The sequence below is a fragment of the Triturus cristatus genome, chromosome 6, assembly GCF_964204655.1.
Source record: "Triturus cristatus chromosome 6, aTriCri1.1, whole genome shotgun sequence".
Taxonomy (NCBI): Eukaryota; Metazoa; Chordata; class Amphibia; order Caudata; family Salamandridae; genus Triturus; species Triturus cristatus.
This window is the reverse complement of record NC_140589.1, coordinates 1,809,051,669-1,809,072,338: the sequence shown is the minus strand read 5'-3', so window position 1 is coordinate 1,809,072,338 and position 20,670 is coordinate 1,809,051,669. Positions and strand designations below refer to the sequence as shown.

The 20,670-nt window shown below is 46.0% G+C and overlaps 1 pseudogene; it reads right to left on the bottom strand.

Annotated features, from left to right (window-relative positions):
* Nucleotides 1-12,523: 12,523 nt before the first annotated feature.
* On the bottom strand, nt 12,524-14,103 carry LOC146822057 (zinc finger MYM-type protein 1-like; annotated as a pseudogene).
* Nucleotides 14,104-20,670: the final 6,567 nt, after the last annotated feature.

Here is a 20,670-nt window from a genome sequence, read left to right as displayed (position 1 = left end):
CTAGTAATAATACTCAACTTCTTTTTCATGTACTTGAAGCAATTCCCTCATTGCATTTTAATTCTGACCTTCCAGCATTTGATGTTGAGAAGGCTTTTGATAAGGTTCTCTGGAAATTCTTATTCTGAGCCCTATTTACAGACAATTTTGGGGATCTAAGGGCTGATTATGATGGCGGACGTACTTCAGTCCGTCTGCCATGGTATCGTGAATTGGGACCACCTGCCTACAAGGTGGTGGTCCCACAGAGCTGATTACAATATGACCGCCACCACGGCAAGCACAATTCCCATATTTTACATTGCTGTGGGTGCTACTGGCAGCAGCACCCGGCGCAATGTAAAAACGGCACATTTCACATTTTCCTGCACTACGTGGCAGGCACCATACGGTGCCTGCCACATGGTGCATGGAAATGTTAGGGGGCACCATAGGTGCCCCCCACCCCCAAATGAAAGGGCCCGGGTCAACGGGGGCCTGCTACGGGCCCCCGATGTACATCCCCACCAGCCTTTCCATGGCAGGTGAAGCGTAATGGAAAGGCTGGTGGGGATAGACCATTGTAATCCCTACGGCGGTGCCTGGTAGGCACTGCCGTCATTTCAGGGATTGGGAGGCCTCCGCAGCACCAGTGGGTTCAAGGAGCCCGTCGGAAGCGTGGCAGTTGGAGTTTCTGCCTGCCATCATAATAGCGGGCGGAAAATGGCCTCACAACGGCGGTGAACCCGCCAACGACAGCCTGTTGATGGCAGGTTCACCACCATCGTAATCAGCCAATAATTTATTAAAATGGTCTTGGCTCTCTACTCCTGCAAATCTTGTTATCAATGGCCACTTTTCCAATTCTTTTCACCTTTTTGGGGAACTAAACAGGGCTGCCCAGACTTAACTTTTTTAGGTCTCGCCTAGACAGTGCTTGCACTGTCTCTCCGAGACATGCAGTATACACTTTAGTGTGGAAGCTTTGTGGAAGCTCCTCCCACTCGCCGCCCACCTTTTTCATTGGCTTAGGTCAGTAAATGCTGCTTTCTGATTTGTTTAAGGCTTGCTAGTCCCTCCTCATGACGATTATGTCATCATTTGTAACCTTCCAAGGCTACTGGCACTTTCTTCTGGCGCCCGGCCTGAACACAACAGTGCCCACGTGATGACGTGCTCTCTTCCTTGCCGGTGTTTTGTTGTTTTTAGCTCCACGTCTGTAAGCGCTCCCCCTGCCTCTGCGCGCATACCCATCAAACCGCATCGGCGTGTTTTCACTCCGGGAAACAGTTGACTTTTATAGATTGATATAGCGCGAACTTGCCCCGGATATTGAAGTGCTCTACATGAGCACCAATTACATTACACAGGAACTCATTCAGGCACGAGGAGATAAAGTGATTTTCCCCAAATCACAGAATGTGGACGCGACCCCGAGGCTCGAAACCTGGTCTCCTGCACCAAAGTCGGCAATCTAGCCGTCGGTCCACATCTGCTTACTTTGTTTAACGGGAGTGAAAGAGAATATAGCCAAAACAACGTAAATGAAAGCACCACTGAACCTCTGTCCACTTGGATTTAAATCGTTTCCCAGTTAAGTAAAAACTTTTTTTCTAATTATAATGATTTTGTATTCTTTTCAAACATGTTTGAATTAAAAATTAAATTATCACCTACATGTAAAACCTTGCGACCTACTTTTAAAACTAAATTGTTTAATTTTAACAGCTATCGCGTTATCGATGCCTTTTAGGAAAATGCATTATTTTTTCTAATCAAACCACGTATAGGAGGCGTTCCCATATCAACATGTCCGCCGGATTCCATTGACTACATCGAGGACTCCCTTGTCCTTTTTCTATACCATTGAACTGTTCATTGTCTCACGCTTGTATAATAGTATGGTTTTATTGTCTATCTCTACTGTGGGGTAAACGTCCGTATGAGGATGGTAAGTATGCCCTGTGCCCCCGGTACCTTTGGTGTTTGGCTTGCTTAAATCAGGTTTTTTTTAAACTGGTTTTTATGATAGATGCATGTATCTGCATGATTTATAGCGCTTCACCTTAGTTTGTTGTAATGTAATCAGATGCACTACGGCAGTAAGTATTCCCGGTGCCCTGGGTATTTCCTGCATGCGCTTGTGATGTTTTCTGTAATGCATTAGGGCAACGGGGTAGTAAGTAGCCCAGGTCCCGATGCCTGTTCTGAGTTGAATATGGTCATCCAGCCGCCCTGAATTTGCCAGGACAGTCCCTGCTTTTCACCAGCAGTTCTGGCTGATTTCAGGAGATTTAACTCATGTCCCGTTTTTTTTTTTATTGACAGCCGACTGAAAGCTGTGTGCGGTGTGTTTAAACAAAGCAATTTAATTAACAGGTATGATGCTGGCTATAAAAATTGCTGTTTATTTATTTTCTCTGTGCCTCTTCTGTAGTTCTCTGCTAATGAGCATCGTCATTCAGTGCGCTCGTTTGATGTATGTAAAATCGTAGTGCTCCTGCAAACACTGCCCAGGAAAATTCACCAAAAAAGTTGAAATAAGCGAGTTGGAGTCCTCGCTTCTCTCACTCCCGGAGCAAGCAGCACGCCAGCTGCAGGAGCAGGCAGTGCTCACCCGAGGAAGCAGGCAGTATGAACAGTGAAGATGCACATTCAAAGGGAGCTGTCAGTCAGAGCAGGACGTTCAGGATTGATCATACAATTGGAGCAGTCAGTGGTGTATGGATCAGGTTTTAGGAGCAGGCAGGAAAGCAGGGAGTAGGAGGCGAAGGCGACAGTAGAACAAGCACTGTGTACAGTCAATCGGAAGACAGAGTGTGAAAAGGTTGTCTATGAGAAGGACAGTGAGTACAAGCAGGCAGTACTTTAATCGCTGGCGACAGTCAGTAGGGGTGCGCAGTAGCCAATTAAGACTGGTGCTGGGCACGAGCGCGCAGTGTAAGCAGCCAGCCGGAGCAGTCAGAATTCAGTGTGTAGTCAAAGTGAGTGGAACGTGTGAGCAGCTCGTTGTTATGTAGTAGGGAGCACTAGGCACAGTATGTGTGAGGAGGCAGCGTGAGCTGGCAGTGAGTTAGGACAGTAAGAACAGTTAGTAGGGAGCGCGAGTAGTCAGTAGGACCTGGTAGTGTGCGGAGTAGTAAGCACTCCGCAGCAGTAGGCAGAGCGAGAAGTCGCTGTAGTGTGAGCAGTCAGTTGTAGCAGAAAGAGTGAGTGGTCATTAGCAGCTGTCTATTAGGCGCAGACAGAGTAAACTGTTAGTTGGAGGTGGGGGACTGATCAGGCAGGGCGAACAGTCAACCGGAGCAGACAGAGTGACTGGTCAGCAGAAGCAGGCGGAGTGAGCAGTCAGTAGGAGCAAACGAGGCGATCAGGCAGAGCAAGCAGTCGAGAGGAGCAGCCAAAATGAAATGCCAGCAGTAACGGCTGTGTTAACAGTAAGTAGGAGCAGGCAAAGTGAGCAGTTAGTAGGAGCAGGCGGGGTGAACAGTTAGTAGGAGCAGGCAGAGTGCAGTCAGTAGGAGCAGGCAGAGTGAACAGTTAGTGGGAGCAGGTGGAGTGAACAGTTAGTAGGAGCAGGCGGAGTGAACAGTCAGTAGGAGCAGTCAGAGTGCAGTCACTAGGAGCAGGCAGAGTGACTGGTCAGCAGAAGCAGGCAGAGTGAACAGTCAGTAGGAGCAAACGGGGCGATCAGGCAGAGTTGCGACAGGTAGGAGTGATTTGGGACATCCTCGCTGGTCTCGGGTTAGCTGAGCAGAAAGTCACTTGGAGTTTTCTGAATTGAACTCCTCAAAGTTTCCTGGCTGCAACATCTTTTATCCTACTTAATGTCTGCAAGTTTATATTCCACAACACCTTCAGTATACATTGTCGGAAGATGGTGTTTCTTTAGGTGGCCTTTGCTTGGTATTTCTTCCTTAGGTTTTTCTTCCCTCTGTATTGTGCATACATTCATTTTCACACAAAATGTCCCTAGTTTTAATTGTTTCGTTGAGGAGATGACTCTTACGAGAGCGTATACGATTGGAAATTAGTATCCTGCAGATGCTTGATATTTTTGTCTCAAACATAACTTAAACACATTAGCAGTGCCAATAGCTCTGGCTAAACACTTAAGAGGTCCCAAAGGCGAGACCGATGCATTGCTAATACTTGCTTTATTAGCCATTGAACCTTTGCTCTCCATTATCCGAAATTCAAATGAGAATCACGGATTAAATATTAAGATTTTTTTACTGTTAAAGTTTTCTGCCGGTGCAGACAATAATTTATTGTTTATTACGAACCCAGATGTAGCTATATATAATATTCTCAATCTCATACGTGACTACTCTTTGGTTTCCGGATAAATACTAATTAAACTTTTTTTTATTTGAAATGTTCATTGTACCCCCTGACATGGTAAATATTGCTAACATTATCCGGCAAAAAGGGAACATAAAATATCTGGAGATTCAATTCTCACATTCTATTAAATAATCTGTTACATTCAACTGTGATTATTTACTTAAATAAATGACAGGTAACATTGGCAACTGGTCGTCACTAAATTTTACATTGTGGTGGGTGCTGCTGACTCATGGTGGAGATAAATTGACCTGTCCAAATGGTTATTGCTCCTCAAATATTTAATATTTTATCCGTGATTCCTTTAGAATTACCTTTCACATTCCATAACAAAATGGACAGAATTATCTAAATTCATTTAGAATAACAACCCCCCACGATTAAAATACACTAAACTCAAAATTGCCAAAATTAATGGTGGGCTTGGGTCGACAGATTTTACAATATTTGATTCAGAAATGTGTTTAAATGCTATTTCTTCCCATACAGTTTCTACATTTTTCCAAAAAATTTAATAATACAGGAGAAGCTAATTAAAATTATTCTGAGCAATGTTTTGAATAAGGAGCTTTCTATGACTTTTTCTTTGAAAATGTGGAGAAAAATCTGGTTGTCAAATATCTCTGATTGATTCCCTGTTGCTTTATATCATACAAATACTTTTATTTGATTCAATTGTTTATGGACTATTTATGGACTCTGTGTAGAATCTTTAAAGCCAAACTTTTACATTCTCCACTATGTTGGCATTTCCATATGGTGCATGGCTCTTTTAACGTTGTATTATTTGAATGTAGTGTTATTTCAGATTTCTGGAATGATGTTTGGAATATAATTACAATATACTTCCCATCATTGATAAGGTAACTTATAAATTGCTTGTTTGTAAATCCCTTGTCTTGACCTACATATTAGATTACATTCATGGCAAATTATTTGATTTCTATTTATCCTCCACTATAAAATCAATTGCATCAAATTGGAAAGATGCGCCTCTACTATGTTATGTTAAAATTATTTTTTGAGCGCACGTACACCATTTGGTTTCTTGGCGCTAGTATTGGAGTAGCTGAGCTCCGGTAAGTCTATTCATATTCCTGAACAAACAGCCATGTCTTGAGAAGTATCCTGAATACAGGTAAGTCTGTGCAAGTTCTAATTTCATAGGGGAGGGCTGTAAGAGATTAGGATCTGCTTCTTATAGTTACCCCCACTTTTTGCTGATGTTTCACTGTTTTTGACTTAGTCTGACGGGTATCCTGCTATTCAGGACCCCAGTCTATCTGCTTTCTCCTCTAAATTAATTGCAATTACATTAGGTACACTCCCGATTGGACTCTGGGGTACCCTTATAAGTCCCTAGTATATGGTATACTATGTACCCAGGGCATAGGTACCCCAGAGGCCTCCCAGGGGCTGCAGCATGTATTATGCCACCCCTGAGAGACTATTTAAAATGACACCACAGGTCTGCTACAGCAGCCTGTGTAAGGTGGTGCATGCACCCCTTACTTAGATATAGGTTCACTATATCTATCCTAAATCACTGCACATATAAACCTATCAGTCACCCCTATGGCAGGCCTTATCAATCCTGAAGGCAGGGTGCTGGGTTTTATGTGAGAGGGTGCCCATGCATGAGCAGAGCCCCTCTGCAGCCTTCAGAACCTATTTTCCAGGGTTGTTTGTGATGCAGCCAACCATATATACTTAAGTGCATTATAACCTCGCGGTAAATGCTAACTTTAAAACGGCTGCATGGAAACATGTCGTGTTTGGTGTCAAACACCTTGGAATCATAACTCCCTGCCAGTAACTGGCGGGGGAGGTTTGATTCCATCCTCCTAGAGGGAGAAATATGACAACACCGGTACACCCAGTACCAGCTTTCTCGACCCTGGCATCACAAGATGGATGCTGCCAGCCACAGACACGAGTCTGCCCTCCTGCTGCTGGACGAAACTCCGGCATGGGAAGGCTTGACAATAAGTTTCCTGTGCATAACGAAACTACAGCTGACTATAAGTTCGGCACCTCTATTTTAATGTCCACAATATTTTAAGGTCCTGTGCCAATAGCCTCCGAGACCTGCTACAGTTGGGTCTCACTGGAAATCCAGAGACAAAAATTGAAAGAAGTGAAGGCAGCACCAGGGATGGAATTACAACAGCCAGTATGTTCTAATCAGATGTCTTTATTCTTCTTAAGTTAAAACGACAGGACAACAGCCAACGTGTTTCGTTCCTTTAATAGGAACTTCATCAGGGCAAGATACTTCAATATCAGACAAGTCCCACTTTTACAGTCGAGGCGACAGTCAGCCCAAATTGTAGAGGGTGTGATTTTAAATCCCAATAGGAACACAAGATAATACCTATAAGGAGGCGAAATAATATTTCAAATGGTTTCTATGAGTTGCAGTAACTTCCTCATGGGCGTGAATCACAAATATATCTCCAAAATGTGTATTTGAAATCGCAGTCAGAGTATCACACCCATCACAGTACGCTTATTTATATATAGGTAACGTGCGTCTATAGAAATCAATGTAATCCAAAGTTTCACCCGAGCAAGTAAAAGGGGATATTTCCTATGGAATCCGAAGTCAATAGTGTGTAGACCTCTACGATACCCCTAGATGAATGGAGTCAAAATCCACTCCATTCGTAACAATCAAATAATCCTCGTGTAGCAACGGCCATATATACGCCCAAGCCAGTAGTAAGAAGGAAAGCAACCTTTGGTGCCCCTTCCTGCACAAAAACAATCTCCCCATGATGTAGGCATCCTTGCTCCATGGTGCAAGGGTGCCTGCACCGGCGCATGGCTGCAGTTTGTGCGCCAGCGCAGGGGAGAGCACAAGAATGCGACATATTATTGTAAATATGTCGCATTCCTGTGCTTCCGAAGTGCCGCAGAGTGGCTCAGCCAAAGGGCTTGCATTGCCGCGCTGCGGCACTTCCTTGTAGATCTGCCCCAATGTATCAAAAGAGATTAAAATACGTGTCTGCAGACAACTAAAAGAATAATCTGGCAAAGACAACATCAAATTTCTCAAATAGTAATATAAAGATCTGAAAATAAAGTAACTTGTAAGGAATTTGGTTGAAAACAGACAAGGATTTAAAACAATTTGCCAGCCATATTTCTTAACCTAACTGCAGCCGATATATACTTTTTTTCTCAAAATATTTTTTGTTGGCAGATAAAATAAGCATTATAGGCATACAATTTACTACAGGAGCTCATTTTCATGTATTCCACCAGAGATTATCCGTCCAATATACATTAGGACAATAATAGCATCAATTATCATGTTAAACAGTTATCTAATCAGTGCCAGACATGGATAGTTATCACCATTCACAGCATTATCCTCTGTGTTGGTGTGCACTGTGTGAGAGGTATCACATCGTTGCCCAACGTATCTCGTATCCATACATTCTCAGGTGCCTGTGTATTGGACCATTCATTATATCTCGGTACTCTGAGAGTCTGGGTCTCTGGAATAGTCACATTTATACTGCCAACAGTATAAACAAACAAAAACTAGATTTAAATTCTATTTCCATATGGCAAAATTACATATAAAGCATTAAGGAAACCACCAAGTCACCCCATGAGTATACGAAGGTCGGCCTTCAGGGGAATACCTAGAAACATAGTGGACAAATGAGATTTGGGCGTCAATACGGGGGGATCAAATTTTAGCATGTCAATTCGGGCTATTACCACTCTGTCTTGCCGTAGTTAATCAAGGGGTGGATGCCACTGGGGTCCCTGCCAATAGTGCAGTCGTCCATGCTCCATTCATCCTGTCAGTGAGATGTGCATCCCACGCCCAGAGCACCTCCATCCACAGCTCCTCCACTGGGCGGCGTTTAAGTCCTCAGGTGTCTTCCCTCTTTAATACCCTCTCCTCTGCCCAGGCTCATGTCTCTACATCATTCTCATGTGCTACAGGCGTGAGATTCACCCTCGAAATTGACTTGAGAGCAATGCGTCGTCTCGTTAAGGTCTATGAATCGGGTGTCAATCTTGCGTGCTTAAGGTCTAGGGAAGAAGCCAAGCAGACAAACTTCTGCCGTGCATGTGAGGGAGCGTTCAAGGACCCCATTAATCGTAACGATGACCGCCTCCCGGTCATTCCTCAGCCCGGGGCACTTCCATGTCATATGTGCAAATCCCACATCAGATGTCCCGCATTTAATGCCGGTCTTGGGTTCCCCTCCATACATAACCCGGAGTCGATGAGGAGTCAAGTATGTCATATGCAAGCAATTGAATCGGATATAGTTGAAACTGGTGTTCCTGGAGATGCGCTTAGGGCTTTCAATAATTCTATTCCACTCTGCATCTGTCAGATCTCTCCCTAGCAGTAATGTCCATTTGTCTCTTATTTCTGTCAGTGGTCCTGTGGTCATCTCTAATTGCACCTTGTAGAGCTGTTTTATAAGATGTAGCGCCTTGTAGAGCCATTTCACAAGATGTGGTGCTGAGCCCAGCGTCACCAACCCCTGTAGAACAGTATGGGTATCTAGTTCCCCCTGACTTCCCGACCATAGGATTTTATAAGTCCTGACTAACGCATGGTATGTTACAAACTGACCAGTTGGCAATCCACTCTGCTCCACTATATCATTAAAGGATAGAAGCTCTCCCAGCTGCAAGGAGTCACAAATTGTCACTAGCCCTGCTGTTGTCCAGTCAGCTAATTGGGTACCTGTAAAAGGGGAGGGAGGATCTCCATGGTGCAGACCGACCAGTAGCAAGTCCCGGGCATAGAGAGGCGCCCCTCGTGTGGGGCCCACACATCTCCGCCAGCACTGTTGAACTATTCTTAACAATACCCCAGGGGTGGGCGTGTTCACTTTTGGGTTAATTAGCTTCGCTAATAGTAGTCCCTGGTACATGGACCCTCCAATGAGGCCTACTAATGCCAAGTCCCTGCCGTCCAGCCAGTGAGCCAGCCACTGAAGCTTGGTCGCTAAATAATACAGTTCGAAATCTGGTGCTCCCAGCCCCCTTCTCAGGAACTCTCCGTGTGACCGTCAAGGAGATCCTGTGCGGTCCTCCATCCCAGATCAATTTCCTGAGCAAAGAATCCACTTCCTTGAATCAAGAGTGTGGCAAAATGATTGGGAGGTTCACAAAGTAATATACTCTGGGGAGCATAATCATTTTGGAGAGAGAGATACGTGTCATTTCTGATAATTTTAAGTTAAGGACCTCCAGAATTGTATGGTAGTTTTTAGAGTTCTAATCACTGGATCCAAGTTACCATCCCAAAGGTCATCAAGAGCATGGAATACTTGTATGCCTAAATATTGAAAAGACCGAGGTGACCACTACATGTCCGTCCACAATTTTAATGGCTGAGTCGCGTCTACTCTGACGGGGAACGCGTGTGTCTTGGTCCTGTTGACCCACAGGCCCGAAACCGTGAAAAACCTCTCCAGCTACTCAATAGCATTCTCCACACTCGTGTGTCCTTTTCTTAAGTAGAGCTGCAAGTCGTCACCATATAATGATATGACATGCTCTCTTCCTCCCACAGTCAATCTATGACCTGCTACCCTCTACCAAAAGTACACCACCAGAGGCTCAATAGCCAAAGCAAATAACAGGGTCGATAATGGGCATCCCTGACTAGTGCCGCAGTGGACCCCATATGCCGCTGAGACCGCCCCGCTCCCACCCCCCAGTCTTGACCCTCACCAACAGGCGTACCCAGCAAGCCAGGCCCTCACCCAAACCCCTAAGTCCAAAAAGTCCCATCTTAGAGAATCAAATGCTTTCTCCAAATCTATGGACATGATCAAGGCCTCAGGATAGTGGGAAGCATCTGAATGATGGAGAACATCCTACCTAAGTTCCTCGAGGTAGATCTAGTAGGAATAAAGCCATTCTGGTCTTCATGTACAAGCTTCCGCATATGCAGGAGTAGCCTCATTGCTAATATTTTACTTAGAATTTTAAAATCCACATTCAGCATGGACAGGTGCCGGTGGCCCGATGGATCTACTGTGGTAGGCTTAGACTTAGGAAGAGGGACCACTAGTGCCTATCAGGATGACGCCAGTAAAAATCCCAGTCTCAGGCACTCAGCATATACAATTTCGAGTTTAGGGATCAGTGTGGGGACAAACTCGGAATAAAACTCTATCGGCAGTCTGTCCTCCCTCTAGCCATCTCTCTGATGGCCTGTCAGGTCTCTAATGCGGTCACAGGCCCTCTGAGATCCTTCTGAAGTTCAGGATCTAGGCTATGTATTTGTAGGGAGGTAAGGAAATCTTCCACCATCTCTGGTGGGACATGCTCCAGCTGAGCATAGAGAGTATTGTAATAGCTATGGAAGGCTACATTTATAGCCCTTAGTGCATGCAGCGGTATCCCCTCACTGCTAAGTATCAGTGTTATGGGTGAGCCTCTTGTTTCCGGGCGTACCAACCACTCTATGAGCCTGCCAGACCTACATCCTTCTTTGTGCATCCGCTCTTGATATTCACGCATGTCAACTCGGCAAAGCCGTTCTAAAACAGTGTTATATTTCTCACACACCTTAAGGTGCTCTGTTTTTATAGTCTCCTCTGTGCCCAGTCTGTTGCCCAGATCATTTAGACGCTGTTCTAGGGTCATAAGTTCCCCATTTAGTTCCCTCTTTACTCCCACCATTTGACCCATGCATTGACCCAAGATCACCACTGTAAAGGCATCCCACTCAATGAGGGAGTCTCTGGCCATCCCCTGATTGATCCTAAAGTAACCTGAAACCGCAGTCCGGAGAGTAGCCCTGAAACAGGCATCCTCCAACAGTTGTGGGCAGAGGTGCCATAAAGGGATCACTGTAGGCTCAGTGGTCAAGGGAAGAGTGAGCAGCAATGGGTTATGGTCCGATAATGTATGACCCAAGTATTCTGTGTGTGTGACCCTGGGACAAACTCTGGAGGAACACATAAACATGTCTAGGAGTGAGTGTAGGTGGTGGAGCACAGTGGCGTAACCAGGGTTGGTGTCACCCAGTGCAGTAACTCATGGTGTCACCCCCTCACGACTTACCCCATGATGGACCTCCTCTGAGTCCGCCAGTGAAGAATAACGGGACCATCCAGAATCTTTAGTAACGTTTGTAAATTTAATTCCTATATGTACAAAGGCCATAGAAGAAAATTTTAATTCAAGGTCGGAGGTAAAAGATTGTAAGAAGTTAAGAAGTAAGAAGTAAGAACTACATAGAAAATATGTTACTTTTTTATTTTTATTTTAACATTAAACTTTACATTTTATTACAGGAGATAAGGTTGTAACCGTTCTGTATTGGGTTTTCAACTGCCAGAATAGTATGCAACAGTACAAATTACAATGTCACATTAAATCTCGACTAATCAGAACTTTCATTTCCTGGCCTTTAAGCTGCTAACTTGTTAATTACTTCATCGAAATCAACTCCTTTCGCCAAATCACTTTCAATTGATAATATTGCAAGATCAGAAGGCCTTGACTGTCCCATGGTAGATCGCAAATAGTTCTTTATAAACTTCAGCTTTGAAAAACTCCTCTCACATGAAGACACAGACACACAGATCGTAATAAATAATTGTAGGCTCACTGAGAGATATGGGAGAGATTCTAGAAAGTCCCCTTCAGCTATGAATTTCAAAACGTCAAATACTGACCAGTCTTTGGCTTCTTCGAGATCAATCTCTGCTGCCTTCAGGTGCCTTCTCAGCCTTGGTATTTCTAATAAAAGCTCTCCCTCGGATAACTCATCATAGAAAGTGGACAATTTTGGAATGGACACCAGTAACTCTTCTTCAGTGGCAGATATCAAACTCTTGGCTTGAACAGCCTCAAACATGGCTGCTACTTCCTTGATGGCTCTTGATCTGATCTGGAGTTCAGAATGGAAACGATCAATACACTCAAGCATCGCCCTCTTCTTTTCTTCTTGCAGAGTTAGTCCAGCATCTCTTGTCTTCTCACCTGTCATCCTCTTCTTGAACCTGGGTCAAGTAGAGGTAGCACAGAAACGTGAAATTGCAGACAGAAGGCAAAAGACCTCAGGCTGTACCTCTTGTGTCTAAATTTTCATCTGGATCACATTGAGCTTCAATTGCCGCCACACATTCATCGAATTTTTCTTTCACTGCTTTTACTGCAGCATGATGAGCACTCCAGCGTGCAGTTGATAGTCTTTTCACTGGGAGACTCCAGTGTGGTCCATTAAAACATCCCATCGTTGAGTGGAAGCAGCAAAGAAGGAAAACATTGTCTCAAGAGTTCCAAAAAAAGTCACACACGAAGCATTTTCAGCAAAAGAGTGTTGGCCGCACAAGTTAAGCGAATGGTCCACACATCCATTAAAAATAGCTTTCCTGTTCTTTCTTTTCAAAATGGCTTGTACACCCCCATGGATTTCCAGCCATAGTGGTAGCATTATCGTAAACTTGAGCGCGGCACATCATAATGTCGAGTCCATCACTTTCCAGATTTTTAAGAATATCAGAACTGAGGTCAACAGCTTTTTTCCCCTTTAAAGGGAAAAATCCCAGAAACACTTCTCTTACTTGAACTTTCCTATTTTAGATTTTCACATATCTGATCACTTCGGACATTTGGTCCGTGTGTGATGTGTCAGGTGTGCTATCGAATATGATCCCAAAATACCTGGCAGATTTTATATCCATGACAAGCTTCTCCTTCACATGATTTGCTAGGACATGTATAAACTCATTCTGAGTTTTTGGTGCAAGATAAGATACTTATGCTTTGAGTTTACATGTGCTACGCTTTAATCTCATTAGGTGCTCTTTCAGCACTGGGTCATATTTAGAAAGCATCTCAACCATTTCAAGAAAGTTTCCTTTATTCAATGAAGATTCATCTTCATTGTGGCCCCGGAATGCCAGATTCTGCTTGGCAAGAAACAATGTGATATCGAGCAACCTGTGCAAGATGTCTCTCCATTTTTTTCTTCTCTATGTCCATCAAAGCAATACTTTCGGCGTTAATTGTTTTGTGCAGTCTAAGTCCTGCTGCCAATGTTTTCCATTTTTCAAGGCAATGTAAGTGCTCTTCGGATGTCTCATGATTATGCACTTTCGGGCTCAGTTTCCACCACATCTGAAACCCAGTCACAAATTTGGATGTCGTGTCTGTAGCATTAGCTGCAAAGAGTCGGCAGCAAAAACAATATAATTTCTCACTGACGAGTGAGTAAACCATCCAGGATCGCAACACTTTCTCGCCATTTGGCATCACCTTGTAAAACCACTCTTTTGATAGCTGGTGAACATCTCCTTTTGCTTTTGGATCTTGCCTTGTCGCAATTCTGAAAGGGCCATCTTTGTTCTGGAAAGAAGCACTTCCTCGTTTGATGATTACAACCCGCAAATGATCTGGAACTGGTAAATTCCAAAAAGGACCATCATCTAAAATAATCCAATTTTCCCCCTTAACCTGATTCATCATCTTATTTACAGTAGCATGGTTAGAGTCACTTTCAGTGCTCTCTTCTGCTTCAAATTCATCCATTTGAATATCCATTTCCTTTCCTTGTTTTTCTGCTTCATTTTCTTCTATTTGAACACTAGCATCAGAATCAGCGTTATCAAATGGTGGCCGAGGAACTGTGTCTTTGGATGAACCCTGGCCATCATCTGGTCTCTTGACATATTGAAGCATGGATCCACGTAGTGTTGAGAGTGATTCATTTTTTTTCTTTTTTTGCCTTTCTTTGCTGGCATCCACTTGGCCTCTTTGATTTATGTATTCCATGTGGCATGATTGATATAATATATCCTTGAACTAATATAAAAAAAACTGCGACTTTAAAAAACACCAACAACAGCAACGACAAAAATAAAGCGTGTTTTTAAGCACGTGTAGTGGGCGTGGGCAGTGGGCTGATTAAAACGGCGGGTACGGGAGCCACGTGAGTGACGTTTCGAACGTCGTCGATGTCCGGACGCCGACGTCGTATAGCTAATTGGACAATAATCTTGGCCGGCGGCCGGGTAACGGGTTCCTCCTGATTTATGTAGCGATTTAAAGCAGAGGCTCAGCAGCGGCGTCACTAGGGTTGACGCAAAACAAAACTATAACACGTTTTTGTGTTTATAACTAACAGAACAGAGATATTTTTATAAATTTCTGTCGCTGGGCTGAAACAATGCATAAGAATAATTTCATAGAGTGACATAGAATCATAGACAGACAGTAATATTTTGCATTTTGGTGTCACAGTGTCACCCCTTGTGATGGTGTCACCCGGTGCGGTCCGCACCCCCCGCACCCCTCTAGTGACGCCACTGGTGGAGCTGCAAGTAGAAAGAGTAGTCTCGGACGTTAACATGTTGTACCCTCTAAATTTCTGTGATGTCCCACTGCGCAGCCCATTCACAGAAACCCTTAGATGTTCTTTTGACAGCTGTCCCACTTAATGGGGGAGTGGATCTATCCAGAGTGATGTATGCTACACAATTAAAATCCCCTCCGAGGAGCAGATCATCCACCACCAGGGAGGACAAGGGTACCGTTAGGGCCCGGAGAAAGGATAGTTGATCTTGGTTGGGAGCATATACACTACTCAGTGTGACCTCCCTCCCCAACAATCTACCCTTAACTAGTACGTAACGGCCTTCTGGATCAATAGTGGAACGAATGACCTCGAAGGACATCCCGCTCGAATCCACAGCAATGTGCCCCTGGAGTATGCAGAATAAGAGGTAGCAAATATTTTGCCCCGCCACCTGCAGCTTAATTGGAAAACCTCCTCCTTAGTGAGGTGGATCTCCTGCAGCATGACCACATGTGCCCCGGTGGCACAGGTAGCGGTGGATACCATGTTGCTTGGAAGCTGAACCAATGCCCCGGACATTCCAGGCCACCACTTTTTTGTACAGGGTATCTATTCTTCATATTGTCAGGCTAAAGTACCCCTCCCATACTCCGGCTTCTGCCCCCTCCCCACCCCAGCTTCCATGGCTTCCCTGTTGCCAACCAAGTCTCTCTCGGGCAACTAACTAAATATACAAACTCCCCAACCATAAACTCCCATTACCCTTGGGCAGTCCAGCAACGGCTGACCGTCCAAACCTGTATAGGAAGAAAACATTAATGAGGGAGAGTCCCCTACCGAGTCTCAATGGGGGCAATCCAGAGGGGGGGCTGGTGAGCCAATCTGAATATAGTATCCACAGTTCTCTGTGAGGACACTATATCCGCTTCAGCCTGCAGCGCTACTTTCCGTTCTTTCTCTGTCTGTGATGTTGAGGGATGCCACAAGGTGGGGCGCCCAGTTGCCCACTTGAGTCTTCTCCGAGACTTAAGCCTGGAATTCCCGGGTTTTGTCCGCAGTTTCGTCAAAGGTACCCCTGTTTTTTACGTTTCCATCCAAGCCCAAACTGCATATGGGGTATCACAGAAGGATGTCTTACCATCCTGCATTATGCAGAGTCAGGCCGGGAACATCAGAGAGTATTGAATGCTCTTTGTGCTGAGTGCCTTCTTAGCCTCCCCAAAGGAGGCTCGCTGTTGTTGTACTTTTGCTGCAAAGTTGGGAAAATTAGTACCTTGCTGTTGTTGAGCTCATAAGGACCGTGAGTATGGGCCCTCTGCTAAATATTTTCCCAGTCCCTATAGTGCAGCAGTTTAGCTATTCCTGGTCTCAGCGGCCCCCCCGGTGCCAAAGGCTGCGCTGGAACTTGACGTGACCTCTCCATAGCGAAAAACTTAGTAAGATGGTCTGCCGCCACCTCTAAGGAAATCCATTGTTCCAAAAAAGTAATCATATCTGACCCTTCGATTCCCTCTGGCAGGCCCACTTGGCAAATGTTGTTGCGGCGGTTCTGCCCTTCTGCATCCTCCGCTCTCTTTTCTAACGTGAGCATCCTTGCTGACAGATCTTCAATTCTGTGAGTAGTCGCTTTCTGGTCAGGGAAGAGAGCTTTCAGCATCTGTTCTGTTGCCTTGACCCTATCCGATAGCTTGTGGTGCTCTGCCCTCAGCAGGTCCAGACCCACTGACACTGCGCCATTATCTTGTTAAAGTGTGGTCTTCGTGTCTGCAATAGCAGCTAATACCCTGTCAAGATGGGCTTGTATTTTTTTTTCAACTTTATTTTGCATTTTCTTCAATACAAAAAGAACAAATATGAATATACGTACAGCAGTCCATAAACATAGGCTGTCCAGCCTTCCAGAATCAGCATCTAAAGCATTATAATAGTATGTTCAACTAAACAACAGATAAGAAGACCAATGGCATTAACATGTCACATTAGGGACCGTAAACCAACCCCACCTATAATTGTGGACAGCAATGACAATTCACCCCTAACAATCTCCTCTCCTCCTTGCATAAACCAGACCAGTCTCTCATTGTGGCGTTTTTACATTTGCAAGTATGAAAATAGTTAAACCAAATGTCCGGACACACTCACCCCCGCTCAAGTTGGGACTCGGTTTCTTGTCTTATAGTCTCGACGTACGCCTTGTACGGTCCCCAGATATCTTTGGGGCGGGACAAAATGGGCATCATACTTGCATAAAACTCAGTATTTACATTACAATAGGTGATACTGCGCAGCCATCGCTGGACATTTGGGTCAGTTGTCCGCCCCAGTGCAGTGCCACCTCCCGCTTAGCTAATAAAAGGCACAATGAAGCAAACCTACAGATTTTTAGAGGGAAATTGACCATGTAGCCGAGTTGGGCTACCTCTGGAATCAGGGTCAATGGGATGTTCAATATCTGTCCAAGTGTCTGGTGCACTCGTTCCAAGTAGCCACGTAAGTTCGGGCACGTCCAAGTGAGGTGTGCGAAGTCCGCCTGAGGCGCAGAACCTTTGCGACAGGTATGGGGTTTAGATGGATCTATTTTGTGCGCGAGCACTGGAGTAAAATAGATGCGTCGTAAGAATTTGAAATGGAGGAGTTTGTGCCTGCTGTTTAGGGAAACTCATGGGTGACCGAGCAGCAGTGAGCCCACTGCTCATCGGTGATGGTGATTCCCAGGTCCAGTTCCCATGCACTGAGAATTTTGCTATCCTGCACAGGTTTAAATGAGGCACACGCCTTGTATAGCTTGGATATCAGGTGCGTGCTATTTTCTTTTCCTATGAGCAGCGTTAAAGGAAGAAACGAGACCGGCTCTAATGGGAATGTCGGGAAGGTGGATCGCAGTGAGGAGCGGATGCGGCATAGTAGAAATTTGTCCATAAAGTCCGCTGCGTCAAAGCGCGTGTCTTCCGAGGGGGAGAAGATTTGGCCATCCGTATACAAGTCTCCCAGTTTAGTCAGGTCAAACTTTGTCAGGGTGCGCTGCACCAGTTGCTCAGATGTAATGGGAATCAGTCAAGGATTAACAACAGGGAGGGCGGAGGAGTAAAGCGTCTCCGAGCTGGTGATCCGGCACAGTCTATGCCATGCCCAACTCGTGGAGGAGCGTTACAACAAACAATTGATGGACGGAATGCTGACAATGCAGACATTCTCCCCCAGTCAGAAGATCTGGGTTAAATCCATCGTTCTTTTGCCCACTACACCACCCCAGTTTAGACATGGCCATATGCAAATCAGTCTTGACCCTGTGCCTCATGGGAACAGTCCAGCCCGAACTGCCAAGCCATGTCTTCCCTGGACCGGAATCAAGCATCCTAGGACCGGTTTCTGGCTATCAGCCGTCATCAGCCAGGATAGCTTGACTCCAGTGGCGTAGTGAGCACGGGTCCCACGTCTGGGAATACCCATCCCACTTAGGGCGAAAAGCGTTACAACAAACAATTGATGGACGGAATGCTGACAATGCAGACATTCTCCCCCAGTCATGAGATCTGGGTTAAATCCATCGTTCTTTTTCCCACTACACCACCCCAGTTTAGACATGGCCATATGCAAATCAGTCTTGACCCTGTGCCTCATGGGAACAGTCCAGCCCGAACAGCCAAGCCATGTCTTCCCTGAACCGGAATCAAGCATCCTAGGACCGGTTTCTGGCTATCAGCCGTCATCAGCCAGGATGACTGGGGGAAAATGTATGCATTGTCAGCATTCCGTCCATCATTTGTTTGTTGTAACGCTTTTCGCCCTAAGTGGGATGGGTATTCCCAGACGTGGGACCCGTGCTCACTACGCCACTGGAGTCAAGCTATCCTGGCTGATGACGGCTGATAGCCAGAAACCGGTCCTAGGATGCTTGATTCCGGTCCAGGGAAGACATGGCTTGGCAGTTCGGGCTGGACTGTTCCCATGAGGCACAGGGTCAAGACTGATTTGCATATGGCCATGTCTGAACTGGGGTGGTGTAGTGGGCAAAAGAACGATGGATTTAACCCAGATCTCTTGACTGGGGGAGAATGTATGCATTGTCAGCATTCCGTCCATCATTTGTTTGTTGTAACGCTTTTCGCCCTAAGTAGGATGGGTATTCCCAGACGTGGGACCCGTGCTCACTACGCCACTGGAGTCAAGCTATCCTGGCTGATGTCGGCTGATAGCCAGAAACCGGTCCTAGGATGCTTGATTCCGGTCCAGGGAAGACATGGCTTGGCAGTTCGGGCTGGATTGTTCCCATGAGGCACAGGGTCAAGACTGATTTGCATATGGCCATGTCTGAACTGGGGTGGTGTAGTGGGCAAAAGAACGATGGATTTAACCCAGATCTCTTGACTGGGGGAGAATGTATGCATTGTCAGCATTCCGTCCATCATTTGTTTGTTGTAACGCAACTCGTGGAGGAAACAGACTGAATATCGTGAGGGTCCCTGGGAAGCCCACGAGAATACGTCTGAATCAAGATGGGCTTGTATCGATGTCTCCTCCTCTTCTCCACCCGTAGGATGCTCTGCTCAGGCCTGGTTTTCCCCATTCTCACTCAAGAAGGGAACTGAGGACACAAATGTGGGCCGTTGGCGACAGTCTCGCAATTCCGAAACACTATTCTGTTTCTGCCCACCCCTGTTTTTTTTTTTTAATTGTCCTTCCGGTGCCTGGGGTCTGTTCCAAAGTAGCGCCAGACTAGCAGTGCTCCAGGCAGGAACCCAAGCTACGCTTCCTCATCTGTGGGATGGAGTCTCTCAGCCTTCACTAGGGTAAAGTATGGGGTTGTTCCCACTTCCCCAGCTCACTGTTCACTTTAGGGGCAGCCACTCTGGAAGACCAATTCAGAGCCCTGGCCATCCACTCTGAACTCAACATGTGGTGTTAGTCACTCTTGTGGGGAACACACATCTGGGCCACAGCACTCTACTGCTCTCTCACCTGTGGGGTCAGACTCACAGCACCTTTTCCCAGCTACAGGCTGGGTCTCCTTCTCCACCATTCAGCAGTGGGCATGTCCTCTGACATGCCGGGCGTGTCGTATTCCCTCAGGGTGGCCCCCAGGACTTGCTCAGCTGTGGTCTTCACTCTGGACCAAGGCAGGGGTCACAGGGCCTCCACTGAGGTCCTCTTCTGGCCGCTGGCCCCCACACTCTCGTTGGGGCAGCCCCCACACCAGCACCGTCATGGCAACTCCCAGGGCTCGGTCTGTCTGCCTCACTGCTCCCGCCGAGAGCGGTCCCGGTCCACCACAGCCGCTTCCAGCCAGCCAGGCACTCCAACTCGGGAGGAGGTGCCGTTCAGTTACGTGTCATAGGCTGCAGTCAGTCAGCCCGTAGCTGTAACATCGCAGAGTATATGAGACGGGACCACCATCTTGTCCCTAAGCCGGTGGCGCTCCGCAGTCCACAGTCACCATCCAGCGTCCCCAGCCCCATCCGTTTGCAGCAAGCGGCTCCGCTGTCCCCAGCACCACAGCCCCCCTCAGTAGTTAGGGGCCTGCAGTGACCAGGGCTGCGGGACAACACAGGATTAGATATGGGCCAGCACGGAGCCTCGGAGCTCCGAATCCATGGTCTTCAGATCATTGGCCACAACCCTGCAGCTGCTATATACTTCGGGACCATTATACAAGTTATTTCATTTTTCAGGAGTTTTAAATGCAAGAGTGTAGGTCTGTTAAGAATCTTTAGTAAGGGCAGAAGCGATTCCTTGGTACTGTGTATAGATTTAAAAAACAAACATCAAATGGAGCATCGACTGAATGGAAACTGAGTGGCAAGGACAAGGTATTACATCGGAGTCTCTATGCACCAGTTTGGAATAGGAGACCAAGGGCAGGATGTACGACCTGCCAAATAGTGCCTCGCATATTTAGTTGCATTTGCTATTGAGGCGTTGTTAGAATCCCAGGATCCCTGGTTGGCTGAGGTAAGTACAGTGGGCCAAACAGGGACCCGCGAACCCCAACATTAGGGAAAGACACCCACCCCCTTGGTAGCTTGGCACGAGCAGCCAGGCTTATC